Here is a 21598-nt window from a genome sequence, read left to right on the forward strand (position 1 = left end):
GCAATTAAGCCGCAGTCCTAGCCACACTTTGAGCTCAATTCCGACTGACATCCACGGCGCTTCCTCCCGAGCAAACCCCGATGCCTGCCCGCACGCGAGATGGCCAACACTGCACGCTGCCTTCCTCGCAGGAAGCGGGCAAGGCAGGCGCGCAAGGGACGAGGTGGGGGAGGGAGAGAGAGAGAGAGAAACCAGGCACGCCGAAGTCAAGAGCGAGCAGCTCCGAGGCGAGCGATCCAGGGAACCTGAGGCAAGCGCGAGCCTTGGCTCCCGCACCAGACCAGCCTGACAACCCCCCTCCCTCCACGCCCTGCCAAGTCAGACCCAACGTCTCCTAGTCCCGAAGATTGCCCGCTTTTCCATCGCCGCCACCCAGTCCGGGAGATGATGGAGAGGGGCGGGCGGGGGGGAGAGGAGAAACAAAGCGCTCGGCTCCCTCTTCTCACTCACCCCGAGCTTCCTGCTGCGGATTTTCACATAGCCTTGCTTGACTATGTTGTTAAAGTTGGAGGCCATGGCCAGAACCAGCTTACCCCGCCGCCGCCTCTTCTGCCGCCGCCGCCCCCCAACCCGCCGCCGCTTCTGCCGCGCCGCCGCTTCTGCCCCCGCCGCCGCCCCCCACCTCTGCCCCCTGCCGCCGCTCCCCAACCCGGCAAAATAAATAATTAATATTTTTATAAACAATAAATAATTTTTAATAAATAATTAATAATAAATAATAAAAATAATTTATAATTTGTTATATAATTTTATAATATAATTATTTTATAACAATTTATTATATGTGTGGCCCAAACCAAATTTTCATATTCTAATGTGGCCCAGGGAAGGTGAAAGGTTGGACACCCCTGGTATAGACTGTTCATAGAGCAAGAGTAATATTGGGAGAAGTGGGAAAGCACCACTTTAATAATAGAACGGGACATGTTTGTTAAAAAGGGGTAGTGAGGTCTCTTCATGCCCTGGTAAGCAGAATGTGAGAATGTGTTCACAAGATGTCTTCTGCATGACAAAAATAATCTGTAATTTGAGCATTAGGCTATTGGATTATAAAAGACACCTGGAATGCCTCCTGTTTTTGATACATGAGCTGGCTGGGTGATTTGGGACCAGTTGCTCTCTGAGCCCACTTCATATAAATAATACGAAGATGGAAATAAAGATTTTGCTTGTTCCTTATTCATGCCTTTGCAGAACAAGTATCACTAAAATTAGCACTGAAAACAAGATTTGTAGTATGATTTTCATTTTAACTATTATTGCTTGGCTGCTTATTTATATTATTTATTTATAAACCACTCCCAAGAGTCTTGTCTTATGCAACAGTGGCTCCAAATAATCTTTTATGCAATTTGAGCACTCATTTGTTTTATTTCTAAATAACTATGATATTTATATTTCAAAAGAATTTAAGGACAAAACTTTCTCCCTGGAAATCAGGGATGGATAAGCCTTTCAACCAGTGGTAGGATTCAAATTTTTTTACTACCGGTTCTGTGGGCGTGGCTTGGCGGGTGTGGCAGGGGAAGGATACTGTAAAATCTCCAGTCAGAGGTGGTATTTTCCGGGTCTCCGAACTACTCAAAATTTCCGCTACTGGTTCTCCAGAGCTGGTCAGAACCTGCTGAATACCACCTCTGCTTTCAACCCATACAACATAGGTGATATTGAACTGCACCTTATACAAACCATGAACTGGTTTCCAAAGATTTTGAAAAATATTTAAATCAGGGTCACATTTTGAAAATGCTTATTTACTATCCATACTAATTCTGTTTTGACATCAATTATTAAAAATGAACCAGACCAAATTGCCCATTGTTTATAAAATAATCATTTATTCTAAATTGAACTTTCCACATTTTTTTTTATCTCCTAAAAACATTTTGATAGCAGGAATCCTACATTAGGATGTATTAGATGGAAATGCAGATGGAATGAATAAATCCTAGTTTAAATGCAGATAAGGGATTAAGTAGATCATATAAGCAAAGCTCTTGGTGACAACACTCTAAGCTAAGCATTTGTATAGTGAGTGGATGATGGTAATAATTATATTCTTATTTATATTATTTATTTATAAACCACTCCCAAGAGTCTTGTCTTATGCAACAGTGGCTCCAAATAATCCAAGTACTCTCTAGATATGTTACAACTGTCATAATTCACTGCCAATATGGTTCTTTGGAGTTTTGGGAGTTATTGCCTAACATATCTGGAGGACTTGATGTTAGAAAGGCTGAGGTACAAGCAAAGAAACATTACTTATTGTAAACGTTACCAGCATTTCTTAAAACGATCACTTGAAGATCTTTGTTATATATTTTTTTGAAATGAACAAGATGCTGCCTGTGAATGAGGGGACAGAGACATCACGGATGCTACATTTGGGCATTGAACAAATTTACGAGACAATCCATGACCTATTGGGTCAACCTTTCAGAGATATTTCCTTATCTAAGCAAAAAAAATAAAATGGTTGCGAGCAGACAAAAAAGCAGAGGGAGTGCCAATGATTTCTGACTTCCTGCTGGCTTTCCCATTTAGTTTTCATTGGAAATCTTCCTTCCTTCCTTCCATCTATCCATCCATCCTCACTATTCCCCCCTCCTCCTTCCTTTTTTCTCTCCCTCTTTTCATTCCTTCCTTATTGTTCCGCCCTCCTTCCCCCTTCCATTTTTTATCCTTCTTTTCTGCTTTTGCCTTGCCTTGCCTTGGCAACAAGGGAGGAAGTGAGAGGAGGACTGGGAAGCTGTCAGGGACCATTTAAAATGAGGATCACATGACTGCAGCAGCATGGCAGCACTACTGAGGGAGCAGCCCTGCTAAAGCAGCCACTTCCCCAAATTTCATTCCTTTAGGAGTCATGGATTCTTTAAGTTAGCCAGCTGAGGTTCCTTTGTTGACAATGTTTTGCCCTGTGATGCAGCATTTCACCCAATTGAAGGTTACAAAGTAGTATCAAACAGATACAAGAGTATTAGTGGTATATATAGCTTCCATTGGCAGGTTTCCTTCCTTCTCAAGCATTTGGGCAAGTGCTGTCCACTGCCAAGTTCAAATTCTACTAAGCAGATTAGTTCTTTACTGGGGAAAGATTGTAAGCAACCGTATAGAGTTTTTCTCCATGTGATTTGAATAAGTTGTCATTAGGTTTCACAGATAATTATATGCTCCCCAGAGGGCATTTCTAATTGAATTATGTGGTGTCTCACAAGTGTTCTGGGCACTTGTTAAAGAAAGCTGAGCCATTCTCTTGTCCAGAACAAGATCAAGAGGCTCCCATAATTAAGTTAGAAATACCCTCAAGGGGGTATTATCTTACCACATGAAGTATTCTGCCACACACATTATTATTAAATTCCAATCTCATAGTGAAACAGAATGGAAAATTACCAGAAAAGTATTCTCATAATTAGCAGAAGTTTCTTACCAAATATTTTTTTTTTTTGTAATTTTTTTTTGAGTTTTCACATAAAGAAAAGAAATACAATTAAAACATCTTTTTTGAAAGCAGCATAATTTCGGGTCACATTTCTTCGTACAGACACAAATTCAGGTTCATGCTCATTTTTATATTCTATTCCATATCTTATTACAATTTTACATTTTCTACATGCCTTCTCCCCTCTTTTAATTTCCTCAATTTTATTGTATTTATTTCATCTCAATTCAAATCATTATATTTATATTTTTTGTCTGTCCTATTTCAATTGTCTATTATCTTTTCTCATTAAACAAAATTTCTCCTGTAGTTACTGATTGGAGTATGACGCCTTTATATCTTTCCCCTAAAGTTATAACACTCAATATAATACATAACTTCCATTCGGATTCTGCTTGGTACATTCTTAAACTACACACAGTATTCTTAAAAAAAAAAAGAAGAGAAAAATTTATAAATTAAAACAACATTCCATTCCAATTCAATTCTATCATTAATATTAATATTCATTACAGTCTTAACATTTTTCACTTTACTTTTCAATTAAATATCATACTTCTATGGGAACAATTATAAACTTTCCATAATAAATTCCCCCCCTTCACATATTTTATAAAACATTGACTAAATTTAGTGTTCCCATTCCTTCCTAATTCAATTTTCTCATTTATTTTATTTCATTTACTTTATTCACAAACATTTCACTAAGTTACACTAACCATTCTATCCCTCATTCTAATCATATGTTGTTTCCAATTTTCTAAAAATTATTTCTATTTCAGATATAACAACACGATCTCATGTACCTTTACAGAATCCCCCTTTCAGTTAGATTTTCACCCATTATCTCTAAATAGGTTCTGTTTCTTTATATCTTGCTCCAGACCTTTGTAACTTCTTTTCCTTTCCTTCTTCTCTCTCTTCTTCTCTCTCCCCTTTTTACCCCTTTGTCTCTCTACCTCTATTTCCCTCTTCTATATTCCCCTTTTCTGTTGCTTTCCAGTATTATACTTATTTTTTGAATTATTTTTCTTTTCTTTGGTTGTTTTTTTGAAATCTTAAATTCTCCATCTTCTTTCCCCCCTTTCCTTTTTCTTCCCCACATAGAGTTACTTGTTCATTAAAGATGGCTTCTTCTTTGTCCCAGTCTTCTTGTTTTGCAGTCTTTTCTTGTTGTTTCTCATAGTTCCAAATCTCCATTTCTAGAAATTGAAAAATGAAGCCAAAGGAACCCTTCCCTTCTTGTGCATTTTCTTTGTACTTTTTAAGTTCCATTTTCAATTCATCCAAACGTAATGCCATTGTAGAAATTTTTAAACAACCACCCAATTGATTTTAGTCATTCAAATATAATAGCCAAAAATCCAAAAGTCACCAAGTAATCCAAATACACACAAGCTGTTTCTTTTTGCTCTTTCTTTTCCCCCCCCACTTTCTCTTCCTGGGGTTACTATTTAGTTGCAAAGTTTCAGTTAAAATGTATCTTTTAGAAGTCTTATTGAAATTTTACTTTAGATTCTTTTAAAGTCCAGGCAGTCTCCTCCCTCTTCCAGATCCTGCCCTTATTCTTTTTCTCTCCCTTCCTACTTCATAGAAGAAAAAGTTTTTAATGTCCAGAAATCTTTATTGTCCCTTTGGCATTTAGTTATATTTTCAGCCTAATTGCCTATTGATGCCAAAGCGGATTTTTCCAATTTCTTATTCTTAATTGTCATTATAAGGAAGGAGAGAGAAGAAGAAAAAAGTCAAACCTTTCCCTTTTCACTTTCTTTCGCTGCTTCCGACTCTTCTTTGGGAGCAATGTTATTTCTTGTAAAATTTAAATTCCAGGGTACCTTAGTTATTGCTTTTTCAACTTAGCCCGGTCAGCCAAAACTTTCACTTCTTATCTTCCTCCTGCACGTTCTTTTCCGGTTGAGTCCTTCTTTGAGGTGGCCATTTCTGACCACCGCTCCTACCGCCTTCAAGAAAGGGAGTAATGGCCAGCTGAGGAGGAGAGATGTGGCTCTCCTCAACCCTGCTGGCAGTCTCCCCCTTCTTCACCACCTCTATGGGGTGGCTTAGCCCCGAAGCCAGCCGGCTCGGGGCACCCCAGCGGTGAGCCCAGGCAGAAACTGCACACGATCGCGGATTCCTGTCTGTCACCAAAGCCCTTCAAACCAGAAGTCCAGAAGTTTCTTACCAAATATTATGGAAGTTGCTTAATACAATATTGTGTAAACAACGAAATCACTGAACTAAAGAACTAGACATGTTCCAGTAAACAAGGGTGGGTATGGAAAATAACGGAGGGTGTAAGATAAGTACGCATATGCTGAATTGTGTAAAATGACTAATTAGATTTACTTCTCCTTTCTATAGTACATATGATATGGTATAGCTTGATAAGAGAAACACCCCGGGCTAGGCTGAGGCTGTGAGATGTATAAAAGTAATAATCTGCCTTTAATTGTCTACTTGTCCAATGGTCAGCTTTTACTACTTGGGGCAGATTGAAACAGGATCTGCTGCAACAATAGAGATTCTTTCCCTTCCACCCACCTATTCACACTTTTTAAAGCTGAGATAAGAGACAATCTACTATCAGACACAATTGCTGGTGCAGGTAGAGTGGACGTGTGCAAAAAAAACCTCTCCTAGTTTTGCTCCACTTACTTCAGCTACAGTCCCACAAAGCAAGGACTAACAGGGAATGATTTGTAATTTTCAGAAACAATGATGACTTGTTGTGGCTCCGATTCCTGAGCCTGTGCTGCTAGAGGAAGAGGACTTGGAAGATGAGGAGGAGGAACTGGGAATGCCTTCCTCCCCAGGACCTTCCTCTCTGGCAATGCCTTCCTCCCTGATAATGCCTCAGGTTTTATCAGACAACCGAGAGGAACAGCCTGAGATTAATCAGGAGGAAGGCATATCGGAGCAGCCCCTGACAGGGAGTCAAGAGGAAGAATGTTGGCTTGATCCTAGGCAGCGTCGTAGGGAGAAATGTCAGCAGCAACGTAGGAGGTGTGGGAGGGTCAGAGAGTGAGCTGAGTCATTGAGCCACACCCCACAGGGGATAAAAGTGGGTGTGTTGTCGGCTGGAACTTTGTACTGGACAAAGTTTGATCTTACTTCAGGTTTTCTTTGTGAATGATTCTTTTGGTCTGCCTTGTAATTTTCTGTAAGTAGTTTTTTACTTGTTATCAGTTCGGACTTGGCAGGCAGAGTGTGTTGGAATGCCAAGGACGTTATCAGTTCCAAAGAATTAACTCTGTGAAGTCTGAGCCAGCCTGCCTGCCTGTGTTTGTGTGAGTTTGTACTCTTTCATCTTTTGAGAAAAGAAGAAAGGTGAGACAGAACAATGACTTATTCTGATAACAAATATTGGATAAGTTTAGATCCCACTAGAGATTTAATTCTGATTCAAGGACAATTCTGACCCTGCCCCCTTATTTTCTGAGTGTTTTCAATTGGACAAAAGGTAATTTTGAACTGTTTAAATAACATATATAACCGTAAGTATAACTAAATCAATTTCAACAACAACATTTAATAGATCTTTAGGCTGGAATATTGCAATTGAAATAGAGACCCACTTTGGTCTAATGGTTAAGGCCACAGGTTAGAAACAGGGAGACTAGAAGACTTAGGCATGAAAGCTGGTTGGGTGACTTTGAGTCAGTTACTTTTTCTTGGCCCACAACATAAGGCTTGGGTGACATGCTAATTGGTCAATTCTTGTTGCAACCAATGGATCAAAATTTGGTTCTTTCAAACAAAACCAAAAACCCCAAAACAAAAAGCACTTGTGGCAAGAATGCTAGGCAGAAAAAGAATTGCAATTGAAATCTGTGTGAACCTATCTGTATCTAAAAATTTTCGACTGTACTTTGTTGGAAACCTGCCTTACAAATTTGCTTGGCACAATCTCGCTCATGTAAGATGTAACAAATGGAGATGTGATCACTGTGACTCCTAGGAAGACAGACTCTGCTAAGGTTTGGTAAATAGTTTTTTAAAAAAATCATAGTCCCCATAACAATTCTAGCTTCCTTAATGCCTCTGACAACTATTGTTGCTTTCATCCTACATGGATTAGTTGTACTGAAGTGGAAAAGAACTTGTTAACGGGTCAGGGATCTTGAATTAATAAATTACAGGTATAAGATTCACTCAGATATTAAGAAAAGTACTTTGCAGAACAGATTCCTTTCCAAGGTAATCCAAATGAATGGGCAGGAGCTCATCCATTGATTCACCTCAATTTTATTTATAATATTAGCTCAGTTTTGTTTGCATACTTGAAGTTTAATGTAATAGAGCTAACAAAAACAAAAATCAAACCCCGGGTCCACCAACACATTTCCCACTGTTTATTATTAATTGGAGTGTTGCTTTGGGCAAATGTCAGGCACAATGTATCTGTGTTGACCACTGTATATCTATCTAATGAAAAGTGACCCTGCAAACATATTAAATCCAAACTGTGATAATTATAGAACAGCCAGATTTCACAGGGAAGATAAAAAGAGCCTTTTGTTGCTGGTCTGTCTGTTCCATTTCTCAAAAGATCCCCCTCACAGGACTAATTGCATTTAATATTCTGGAACATATTCTACCAAAGTCTCACTGCTTCCTGGCATTGTCCCATGTGTCTGACAGAATTGTTAAAATAGTACAATGTTTTATTCCATTAATATAATAAGTGTATGAAGCTCATCAGTCCCTATCATTTTAACAATAAAGTTACATGGAGCCAATTTGGTCTACTGGTTAAGACACCAGGCTAAAAACCAGGAGACTGTGAGTTTTAGTTCACCTTAGGCATGAAAAGTCAGTCGCTCTCTCTCAGCCCAGCTCACCTCACAGGATTGTTGTGGGGAAAACAGGAAGAGAAGGGAGAATTAGGCATGTTCATTGCTGTGAGTTATTAAGACCGAATAATGTTTGTTGTGCTGTCCGTGGTGCTGAATGCATTTCCCCCCCCCCCCAAGTGACTGCAGCATGTCTACTGTCTTAGAACTATCCAAAATTAGCTGCTCATTTTGACTGTTAAAGCCAGTTCTCTGAATTGCTAAAAGGAACATGTGTTACCAATGTTGATTACCAGTATTACAGACAAAGCATGCATGGTGAAAGTATTTTAAAATGGATTTGGGCTGATGACAGTATAGCCTCTAAATACTGGGTGAGAGGCTGACAGTCCAGATGCAGTTTCATCCCTTAGGATGGAGCTAAACATTACAGAAGAGACTGAACAGTTTCAGAAAAGGTTCACCCCAATTTCCAATGTGGGAAGAAGTGATCATTTTGATATAAGCGGCTAAAGTACAATGATAGCCATTTATTTTGAAAGTTTCTTTCCCCGTCCATTTGAAATAACAAAATTACTAGGCTAAACTTTGGGATTTTATCTTCTCAATCCAGAAGTTGTTCTTCTAATTTGCCTGAGTCAAATGCACAGTCCAAGATCTATGTGAATGGACGAATGCATTCAAAACTACACTACTTATATATTCAATTCGATTTCATCACTTCATTCTTACCATGAGTTTCTCTGCACTTTAAAACAATATATTAAAAACTCTTCAGCATGTTACAGTAGTATACTAAGGTCCCAGCACATGATATTTTGTAAGTACCCACAAATGCCTACATCCATTTATTTATTTATTTTACTTTTGGGGGAAAGAAATAAAGTGAGGTGTTAAACCAAGCCCTAAGGCAAAAGAGATGCACTTAATCCTCGCACTTTGACCAGATGGCAAGTGAGGTAGATGGAGCAAAATATCACTCTTCAGTATTTGAATATTCACTTTAAGATCTTTTTAAAAGGATAATATAACAGCAAAACTTCTATGTCATTTTTAATGGAGGCAGAAGATGCTTTAAAAAAAAAGTACAGAGGGATAAATTCCAACATGGTGTCTCTCTCCTTCCTTCCTTCCTTCCTTCCTTCCTTCCTTCCTTCCTTGTAAAATAATTATATAGTTAAAATATCTTTGTAGAAACACAGTAAATTCATGCTTCATGCTTCATGCAGGGAGCAGAATGTGCATGCAAGGATCGGCATGCATCAAAGTCCTACGGAGCCTAACACTATTTTCTCAGTGCAGACAAAGGTAATTCTTGACTTAGGACTGGCCATTTAGCAAGTGCTAAATGTTAAAAGTATTTGGAGTTACAAAGGCCTCAAAAAGGCTGCTATACAGCCTATACAGTACTTCTGGCCATTCTAAAATGTCATGCCACCACAGTCATATTACCCCATTTTGGATGCTTGGCACCTGGCTCACATTTACAATGAGCTGCTGCACCCTGCAGTCATGTGACCACAATTTGTGATATATTTTTTTGGTGGTAAAAAAACCCAGCAAAAAACACCTTTTCAGGAGATTTGTTTTAGATATGATTTGCTTAATGAGCACTGTAAAAATGGTCATAAAATCAAATTCGGTCATGACTTATGACCAAAATTCTGGTCCCAACTGCAGTCAAAAGCCAAGGATTTCCTGTATGTATATCAGGAGTGGGATGCAAATAATTTTACTACTGGTTCTGTGGGCATGGCTAGGTGGGCATGGCCATGTGACTGGGAGGACATGGTTTCTTTTTTGCAGCCCCCCGCCACTGCTTTGGAGGGTGGTGGTTTGGTGCCTCCTTGGCCTCAGGGAAGCCTCCTGGGCAAGGCAGTAAGACAGCGAGGGGGATCCTGGCATAGCTGATCATCAGGAGGAAAAAAATAAAGAAATACCAGTCCAGCCAAACCGGTAGCTGTTTTTTTACTACCGGTTCGGCTGAACGGTAACATTTTTTTACTACCGGTTTGCATGAACTGGGCCGAACCGGTAGAATACCACCACTGATGCACATGGATGTACAAGAAGCCTTTCTCTTTTTAATAGCCTTGACCTGGAATAGATCAGTATGCTTCAGAAGGCCCCAGTCTCCATTAAAAAACACTGAATGTTGAATAAGCATGTACCACTCTGTAGTGTGGTTGGGGTGTCAGTCCAGAAAATACTTCCAATTCATCTGCAAGGATGAATAAGAAAAGTAGTCCCTCAACCTGAACAATTTGTTTGACTCAGATTCTTAGTTTTCCTTTTAAAAAAGCAGACACAACATCTTTTTATAGTCAAAAGATGCTGCTACTCATTTGCTCATATCATCTATCAGAAGAGTGGAATGTAAGGGTTGGAAGGGACCACATACACTAGAACATTTAGTACTATTTCCTCTCCACTGCTGGAATCAACTAGCCCAACAGAGGCTATCTCATGAGGCTCCAGTTAGCAAATTAAATTCCAATCAAGTTAGGTTATATGTTTATTAGGTGATCTTCAGTTGGCTTTAAGACTTTACATGCAAAGAGTTTCTCAATTTTTTCCCCCTCAAACTGGGCTGATGTATCATGTGGTGTGCCACAGAATTAAGTCTTGGCAATCTTCAATATCTTTTTATTAATGATTCGGATCAGTGAAACAAATGTGTAGTTTTATTTTATTTTATTTTAATTTTAAAAATAAACTTTATTAAAGTTTTTTTTTAAAAAATGTACAATACATAATATAAGACATTTTGTTACAAATGAAATTGATATGTAAAACAAAACAAACATAAAACATATATGTTTCTAATCAATTAGATGGTGTGTAGTTTTAAAACGGATCTACTTGCAACAATATGCAAACTAAAGGAAAGGAAATCTTTAAGCACAAGTGATAAATTGCTTGCTTTGCACCTTTTTAGCTCCAAAGCAATTAAGATGCTCATAGGGCAGAAAATTAATACTGAGTTCTTTTCTCCACAAAAAGTGGAAAATACAAAGCAAATGTTCATCTGAAACAAAAGTGGGTGGGGCAGCTATTATTTGAGAAGACAGAAATAAAATTAAGGATCATCTTGATAAAGAAAAGAGCTGAAAATAAAATAATGAAATGCAATAGAGACAAATGGCAAATGTCTTCATTTAGGAAAAAAAAAAGAAACAAAATGCAGAGATAAAGTGAGGGAAGCACCTCACTTAGTATTAATAAGTGTTGAATGTGCCGAGCATGCATATATTAAGAGCTGAATACGAATAAGCAAAGAAGTATGGCTTCTAGAAAGGCAAGTGCAATTTTAGGCTGCCTTAAAAGAAATAGTTTCAAAATCACAGGAAATAATAGGCCCTCTTTATTCTACACTGGACAGATCTCATACTGAATACTATTGTTCCCTTCTAAATGTTGCACATTGAAAAAGATGTAGAGAGACTGGAACAGACTTGGAGATGGAAAAGATGACTAAGGGACTGTAAATCAGGTATTAAAAGGAAAGAATGAAGTACTGGGACATATTTGGCCTTGAAAGAAGATTATTGAGGGAGATATAATATGATTCTTTGAGTGACTCCAGGGATGTCATAGGAAAGAATGCCATACTTCGTCTTTATTATCTTAGACAAATAGTAGTCTATAGGAAGGCAGATTCTAGCTGAATGGTAGAAGAAAAATACCAGTAGTTTTATCATGGGACCGGTTTCTAAGAATTATGGTGAACATGTTCACTGACTTTGTTTATGCTGAGAGTCAACAGCCATCTGTCTAATTTGGTCTTAATTTGGATTTCAGCACTGAGCAGGAACTGGATTTAATGGCCTTTTAGAACCCTATAATTCTATGGTATGTGAATTGATTGAGACCAGCTCCATTTTAAATGTTAGACTGGTTCTTATTCATGGTGCAATCCAGCACAAAATGTGCAGGGTTTTGGAGCAGTGGGCAGAGGAGGGGTGTAGTATAATTTCAAAAAAGCATTTGGTTCAGTTCAAAATTCAAGTAAGATGTCAGAGCTTAGTTGCAGTAAAAGAAAAAAAAGAATACTATGGTTTTCAAAGGTTGCTGTGATTGGGTCCATGCAAGTAGGGTTATCCTCCTTGAGAAAAGGGATGTTGTGCCAGCCTTGAAATCTGTGGGTGCCCTATCTTGAAGAATTTACTGCTGGACAATTTCTCTCCAACCTTTCCTTTTTAGGGAAGATTGCTGAAAAGGTGGTTGTGTTACAGCTGTAAAAGACAGTGGAAAGAAATGGATTGTCTGCAGGCACAATATTGAGACAGCATTGACTGCATTAATGGGTGAATCTGAGTGGTGTAATAGTATGCAGAAATGACCTTGGGAAGAAGAACTTCAGATTGGGTAATCATCATGTAAAAGATAGCAATAGTTCTTTGACTTATATACCACTTCACAGTCCTTCACAGCCCTCTCTAAGCAGTTTACAGAGTCAGCATATTGTCCCCAACAATCTGGGCCCTCATTTTACAGACCTCAGAAGGATGGAAGGCTGAGTCAACCTTGAGCCTGGTGAGATTCGGACTGCCAAATTGCAAGCAGCGGCAGTCAGCAGAAGTAGCCTGCAGTACTAGCTCTTATGGAGATAGCTCCATCCATAGAAGGAGGGAGTATGGGAAATGTTTTAGAAGAGACTCTCCTTAGTTTTCCAAAGAGTAGAAGGTAAGGATGGGAGAAGCACTTTCAGACTTGCAATTCTGTTAATGTAACCATACAATAAAGATAGAACTGGTACTGTATTCAAGTTGTGCTCTATGTCTAGACTATTCCTGATGGTTAATAGGTGGAGCCACAATGGGAGTGGTGTTACTTCTTGATTTCCCAATGGCTTTTGAAACCACAGCCTGTGTGGTTTGGGGAAGTGGGCACTGTTCACCCACATTTCTACCTCATCCATCTTAATAGATGAGATGTTATTTTCTTCTGACTACATCCTGGTGAGAGTGGGAGGCTAGAGCTTAATGGCAGATAGCATTCTGCTTTAACTAATGTTCCTCATAGCAGCCATTTTGTAGATAGCAAATCTTCCTACACAGCCATTTGGTAATTTGAGCTAATTGAACAAGATCTCAAGGTTTTAAATGTATTCACTACTCAAAAAGGTCCTTGATCCCTGCTATAAAGTATTCTACTGGGAAGTTCAACATAGCCTTTTGAATTATTTAATCTTAGCAGATTTATGCATTTTAAGAAACGAGCATCTCATATATGCATGTTGATATTTCAATAGGATGAGGGGAACTCTTTCTCTACATCCCCCTTACCCCACTCTCATACATGCAGAGATAATGTGTGAGCATGTATATTAATTACGAAAGTCTAAATGAAAGGCAGAGGGATTTTAAAAAGCCCTTTATTCTGTTGCTCTCCGAAAATCTGCAGCAATATCTAATTGAGATGATTACGATTAGGTTATACAACTGCAATTTAAGAATCACTGTCATGAAATCCTTCTATTCAATTGACATAAGGACTTAATGAATGTTCCTTTGCAGATCAAAATGAATAGAAGGATTCATAAGGATAAACATGTGCTGTCAAGTTCCTCTGATCAAAAATGGAAGTTGCCTGCAGATTTGATAAAACAAGTGGCCAGCAACACTACTAGCAGAAGCAAAGTTAGACCTACTAGATACATGCTCTTTCCACTGCAAGACTTGAAGGAGGGAAAATCTTCTAACCCTAAGATTACAAAGCAAAATTAAACTTTCCTGACAACAGAAAGAAATCAGGGAAAATACTTTTGCCCACACTTATAAAACACCCGAAGGGCGCACACATATTACTAAGGCACAGCAAATAGCAAGATTACTTCATACCACAGTGAAGAATAACTAAAGCACCACCAGTCACAAACTAGTCGTTTAGTCTGCATCAAAAATGGCATGTTAGGACTTGCTCTCTCTATGGTTATGTAAATTCATGACCTCCCTATGAGAATTAATCTCACAGCCTTACCGCCAAGGTCTTTTAATGCTAAGAATGCTCCTCACATATTCTCTGCTGACATATATCATTCAGGTCACAGATTGTATGGGAGTTGACTTGAACTGAAGATACAGATACATCCATACACTATTCTCCTTCATTCCATCAGCCGCCATCATAAAGGCTATAAAGAAGTCACAGAGAAGACCAGCATGTCTCTACTTTTAGAAACTGTCAGGGTATCCAATTTCAATAGACTGGGTTTATAAAGTCTGAAAATGTCTCCTAATTTCCTAGCAAGCCATCCACCACATGCTCCAACCCTATACAATCTATATAAGTGCACAATTAACAGTCTAGATCCAGGGATCAAGTCACCCTCAAGTCACTTTGGTTCTATTACTATCTTTACCTCACAATTTTTTAATGAGGATAAAATTCATACAAGAGAATTATGAATGCCATTTAAAACGTTGGGAGGAAAACCAGGAATATAATTAACAGGTGTCTAAATAAAATGAAGTAAGATCATAGAAACAAAAATCTTAGAGGTGATCTAGTCTAACCCACTGGTCAGGGCAGAAATATCTCTGACAGAAAACCAACCAGGGAATTTGGAGACCTGTTGTAAAGAAGCATTCAATATTTACAAATCGCAATTCTCTCTTCAACTCATTGCAGCCAATTAATACTCATAGTTCTATGCAGCAAATATGCAGTGAAAATCAAATGAAGGGAATAGGTATTTTTACAGATATTACCTCCTAAGAAAAGAAGAAAGCATATTCAGATTTACAACTTTTGGAACACATCCAGCTTGGAGAATGTCAAGCCAACACTTAATAACAAAACTCCCACCTTGATATTTAAACCCTTTTCCCAGGATCAAAACATTACCAGATAGAAATATGTGACTCTGAAGTAAAATATCAGTGCTTTTTCACATATCCTGGGTAAACATTATCTTGTTCCGATTATCCATTCATCTCAATATTATAAATGTATTCATTGAAATATTTATCTTCAAATTATCACAATTTCAAAGTAGGAGCATTATTGTTAAAAATAGTGATTTTATGCAACTACCCTGAAAAGGACATCTCTTTCACTTATGGCCAATGATGAGGGCCAGCTGTTCTGTCTGGATTGTAGCTACCGTGACCTCTGATTGGTGGATTCCCCTATTTCTTTATCCCTCCCACCTGAACCAAGAAAATAAGCACCAATTGCTTTCCTTACCATGTGGTTTCAATTGACAGGCCTTTTAAGTGAGCCCCCCCCTACCCCTTATCCCAACACCCCTCATACTCTTGAGGTGAGATTAGCTCCATCCCCATTAACCTTTCAGAAGCTTCTGACAATATGGTTCTTCCAGAAACCTTGAGGATGCCAGGTGGAGCAGGGAGGGAACCGTGCATGATGAGTGAACTGTGTTTAGATGGATATTTTCATTCATATTTAATTTTTAAAGGGTTTAAATCGTTGTGATATTCTTTAGGCTATTGGTTTTATGCCACCCAGTGTCATGTTTAGGGAGATGGGCAGCTAAATTATGTAATAATAAAATAATAATAATAAAAGAAAATAATAAAAGAAAATATAAATAAATAAATACTCCATCAAAGCTGATACCAGCCAAAGCATAGAAAAACTCAAAGAAGTAGTGCAAGATCAGAAGATGTGGAGAGACCCAGTCCATATAATTGCCAAGAGTTAGACACAACTGAATAGATAACAACAACAGCATCATCATCATCATATAATTAAATATGCCACGATGATATCAGTGTGACCTATCCCAATATTAGAATTGACAGATTTAAAATTATAGCAGACTGCTGATAGCATACCACTGACTTTTCTCATTCCCCCTAGGTTAAAGCAGTGCTGAAAAGTGATTTTCTGCCTATTTATTTATTTATTTGTTTGTTTGTTTATTTATTTATTTATTTAGTCAAGCAATTATAAGATAACAGGTATAAGTATAAACATAGTTATGAATACATGAAATGGATACGAATAAGAAAAAAAAGAAACAATAGGACAGGGACGCTAGGCACGTTTGGTGCGCTTATGCACGCCCCCTACAGACCTCTTAGGAAAGGGGTGAGGTCAATAGTAGACAGTCTAAGGTTAAAGTTTTTGGGGTTTGGGGAAGAAACCAGAGAGTCAGGTAGAGTATTCCAGACATTGACCACTCTGTTGCTGAAGTCGTATTTCCTGCAATCAAGTTTGGTGCGGTTTACCTTGAGCTTGTATCTATTGTTTGCTGTTGTAGTGTTATGGTTGAAGCTGAAGTATTCATTGACAGGTAGTACATACTATTCAGTGTAAGTACAGTTGAGGTTGAGAAGCAAGCACTTTCCACTGCCTTCTCCCACATGCATCAACCCTAATCCATGCTCAATCTTCATTCTAAGATTTCTCTACTTGCATCAGTTGTTATCACTCTCAGCTTCCCAGTAAATCAAGAGTGTGATCTGGCTGTCTAATGGAAGAAAACTATTAGAGACAGAGGTGTCAACTATCTATGTTGGCCTTTTAGTCTACAGCTCGGAATATACAACATGTATTAAAAAAATAATAATAGACTTCATGCAAAAGATTAGTGATGGTCATTTCATTCACTGGGCTAATAGCCAACTTGTCTCCAAGTTTAATACTGAAGAGTGATTCTTAATATTAAACTCTAATACTACTCTTGTAATGGAATCATGAATTTTATTGGCAAAACCAAGGACATACTGCATACTTACTTTGAAAGCTAATGTTATAAAATTACTGGAGCTACTACATTATCTCACTATGCAGTCAATGCACCCAACCAATAAAACTAATAAAATAAACCCCATACTAGCAGGGGGAAATTGAGACCTCACTCAACTTTTACATCTCTATCACCAACCTAACAACCTCCTACACAATTTGGTACCTTGCACAAATTCTAAACCGCATACAAACTAAAGCCCAAATAAGACTAGCCGACCTGCTTTTACAAATGCACCCTTTTAGGAATGGTGGTAGGGCCAGGAATTACTTCCACTTTCTCCTTAAACAATTTTCATTGATTAAGAAGCGTATCTCTCTGTGAAGGCACAGATGTGAACACAATAGCAAAATCCTCAGCGAAATCAATGCATCCAACCAGGCATAAAACACTGAAATTGAGGGAAATAGTGAAGAGAAGATTTGGCTTGGCACCCTAACCCAAATGGGTTGTCATCATTCAATTCCCAACCCTCACTTTTGGGGGTATCACTTATCCACTGACCCATCTCTTACAGAATCTCTGTTTTTCTTCTCGGAAAGCATTCTGGCAGTTTCTAGAGTATTGCAGGACTTTTGGGACGAGATCTAGGATCCACTACGAGTAACCTGTGGATAGGTTCTTGAGTAAGGGCAGGTTTAGGTAAAAAAGTAAATATATACAGAAGGTGGTGAAAGATGGCAAGGATACAGGCGAGGTCTATTTGTAAAGGAGATGAAGGAAAGGAAAGAGGAAATAACCCTAATAGATACACTCAGGTTTCTTTCCCCATATCAGTTATTAAGTTTTAAAACTGCAGGTTAAAAAGGTTAAAGATATATGTGCTCCAAAGTCCCTTGAATTTTAAAAACATGCACTAAAATAAATGAAACTTGATGAATTTTAAGTTATTACAGCTATTTATAACAGCCAGTGTTGCACTATTAAGTATTAAAAGAATCGGCTCTGAGAACATTAGATGATTAAAAAAATTTAAAAAAAAATAAAAAACAAAAACAAAACAAAACAAAACAAAAACCCTTCCAAAGCCTATGGGCTTGATTCTGCTGCCATTCCTATTAAAAGCCTTGAGAACACAAACATGAATTACTGTTGTGCTGAGTGTTAGTGGCAGCAAAGGGGGATTGAAAATTGTTTGAAACTCAAGTAAAAAGGAACAACAGGGGAAAAAAAAACTTACAGTGGGTAAAATATTTGAGTCAAGGTCTGAAGCACATATTAATGAGAAGCAGAATCATGGGAAAGAAGACTCCAGGGTACCTAAAATATATGTATATCTATGGATACTAAACATTGATAACTAACTGCCATAGATAGGAGGCTCAAGTGCTATCAGCAGAATTTAGATAGTGAGAATTTTTCTAGGCTCCTAACCTGTAAGAAGATCGATGAAATGTTGGCTTCCAGTCCATTACCAGTGCTGATCCAAGTACCATTTGAAAATGGTCTTCTCACTGGTGCCACCCCAAATTTGGAACACCAATGCACTGCCTCTGCTGACACCAATGCACTGCCTTTTCTAGTGGCAAACTGAAATATTTTTCTACGCACAGAGCTTTTGAAGTAATTCTTGAATCCCACTCTATGTTTACAATTCAACGTATTGTCAAGATTGTCAGGCATAGGAATGTTTTGTGAGTTGACACTTTATTTTATTGTATCTATTTTTTTTCTAATCTAAAACTTTCGGATGAAGTTATGGTACACGAATTCCCAAAACACCTATAGAATCCAAGACAGAATTTACAGAGGTGAAGCTGAAAACATGCAAAAGAACTGCAGATTGTCAGCTCTTGTAGAGAGAAGCAAGTAAAAATGGAATCTACACTACCTGCAGGATTAAGGAGTAATTTATAAAAATTAGATTCCCAATGAAATCACAATTTGTTCAAAGAAAATCATCTCGACCAGCTATGACAACAATGCATTTTTTCCAGCCCAAATGTAGGTGAGGAAACTTTGACCATACTAGAGTTACAGAAGCAATAAGTAAGAACTGTGGCAGGATCAACTTCCTTCAAAGTTTTGCTTCAGATTTTTTTTTTTTTTTTTTTGGTATTCCTCTTAGGGAAGTATATTTTAAATAAAAAAATGTTTTATCTCCTTCAGTATTTTAATGAGATTCCTCCCTGTTGCCACTTATGGGTTAAGAAAACGCGTCCACTGCAATCATCTCTGGTCAATGGCTTGTGAAGAACTGGTGCTTAAATAATATGTCCCCAAGGAGGTCAAAATCTACTCCCTGACACCGTGATGGTGAACCTATGGCACGTGTGCCACAGGTGGCATGCAGAACCATTTGTGCGGGCACACAAGCCCCAAGCAAACTTACCTCATTGTGCGTGCGTGTGCCTCCCAGCTGATTTTCAGGGCTTTTTCGGCCTCCCAGAGGCTTGAGGGAAGCCTCTGCAGCCTTTAGAGGCTGAAAAACAGGCCCATTTTGTCACTTCCTGTATTTCCAGAAATACCGGAAGTGACGAAACGGGCCCATTTTTTGGCCTCCAAAGGCTGCAGAGGCTTCATCGAGCCTCTGGGAGGCTGAAAAAGGCCTGAAAATCAGTTGGGAGGCACGTACATGTGCAGTGCAGGTAAGGGGGCGGTGTAGGGGGACAATCATGTGCACATGCGCAGGGGGCATGGGGAGCTGCACGCATTCCCTTTTGGGTGCTGGCATGTTAGTGAGCGTGCGTGAACGCGGGCACAAGTTTCGGCATAGGAGCCCAAAAAGGTTAGCCACCACTGCTTTGACACATCTTTCGTCCAACTTGAGATTTGAAAGTACTAATGTGATATGCCTTGCAGATGTTCATTGTGAGTATGTGGGTGTACACAAAAATTCACCCTCTCATGATGGTTTAAAGGGTTCTATTCAGGTTTGCTGGAACACAACTCAGCTCACCCAAGAACCTGACTACAGGTCGTCCTCAACTTACAACAGTTCGCTTCATGACCGTTTGAAGTTAGAACAATACTGAAAAAAAGTGACTTGTGAGCATTTTTCACATTTATGACCATTGCAGCATCCCCATGGTCACGTGATTTACATTTGGATGCTTGGCAACTGACTCGCATTTATGATGTTTACAGTGTCCCGGGGTCATGATCCCCGTGATCCCCTTTTGTGACCTTCCGACAAGCAAAGTCAATAGGGAAACCAGAGTCACTTATCAACCATGTTACTCACTTAACAACTGCAGGGACTCCCTTAACAAATGTGGCAAGAAAAGTCATAAAATGGGGCAAAACTCACTTAACACATTTCTCTCAGTGTTGGGCTCATTCAAACAGAGGTGGTCTCTCACTTTTTGATCGTGTTTGAAATGCCAGGAGTGGACAGCAGCCTAGAGACCATATCCAAGTAGTTTTGAATCCTCTTGAGAAATAAGCTGAACAAATGCAGAAGCCTAACTTGTATGGGAAAGAGTAATGAACCCTTTGGTCTGAATAATCTGGTGTTTCTCTGACAAACCAGCAACTATTTGACACATCTGATGTAGCACAACATGCAGAATGTCCCCCTGAAGGAACAGAAAATTAGGGTCGGGTAATTTAAGGTAATTAACCATAAAAATGCAGTGAGCACATGTGATGGAATTTGCTATGATGTCAGTGGGCAGGATTTTTTGAATGCCACATTATTGTTTCTATAAGTGCTTAGGCGATGCATTAAATCAAGTCACAATGTTAATCAGTTTAGCTAAGTGTGGTCATTCCACATTAACTGGCAAGAGTACTCTGAGATTAAAGGCAGATATGTCCTACTTTTGTTTTTTTACTAGTGATGTCTTTATCATGTAAAATTACTGAACTATCTGATTTTTCTTGAGCAAGGTGTAGACAGGATGCTAATTTGCTTGCATTCCCTAACAGAATCTCACAGTGACATCAACTGGAATAAACTGTAGAGATACACATCCATGGAGTGGACTGTTATGTTGTTTTCAGAAGACTATTATTAAGGCTTTCCCGAAAGAGATGATTACATTGGAGGCATGTTAATTCTTCCCTCTTCCACATTTAAAAAAAAACCTTTTGAATCAAAAGAAAGTGGCAATAGAAAAGGAGCATGTAACTAAATTGTGACTGGTGAATGTTTGTTATTAATGTTCAAGCAGTCTTCACTAATGGAGGAATTTGTTTACAGGATCTGCTATGTCAGAGATTAATTTAGTAATACAGTATACTGTATCATTATTTAGTAATACAGAATCCCATTATAGTAAAAGTTAATTTGCTATATGAAAATTATTTGAGTCCATTCTTGAAAACTGATTGAAAGATTCTTCTCAAAATAATCAACAGGATGGAATTAATACTGCTTTAAAAAGAAATTATTAATTTGGTTCATGAAAAAAATTGCTAACTGATGAGAGCAGCCTTCCCCAACCAGATGCCCTCTGGATGTGTTGGATTTTAAATTTCATAATTCCCAGTCAGCGTAACCCACAGAAGAAATCTAGCATTATCTGGAAGGCGACAAATTGGGGAAATCCTAGATTAACTTGGTAATTTAAGGTTTTGATGGCCAAAGATAATTCAATCCATTAAGGACATGCAGCTAACATGATCAAGATTCTATTGGCTTGAGTTTTGAAGTGTTTTAGTATTGAATCTTGACAGATTCTTTACAATAAATGTTAG

General features: G+C 38.4%; 1 protein-coding gene across 4 annotated transcripts in view; it reads right to left on the bottom strand.

The window, feature by feature from the left end:
- SLC8A3 (solute carrier family 8 member A3) overlaps positions 1-21598 on the bottom strand; it is a 244809-nt gene that overhangs the window by 161125 nt on the left and 62086 nt on the right. The gene's annotated exons all lie outside the window — the stretch shown is intronic.

The sequence above is a fragment of the Notechis scutatus genome, chromosome 1 (genome assembly GCF_049901735.1).
Source record: "Notechis scutatus isolate UNSWTSFEM ecotype Mainland chromosome 1, rNotScu1.2, whole genome shotgun sequence".
Classification (NCBI taxonomy): domain Eukaryota; kingdom Metazoa; phylum Chordata; class Lepidosauria; order Squamata; family Elapidae; genus Notechis; species Notechis scutatus.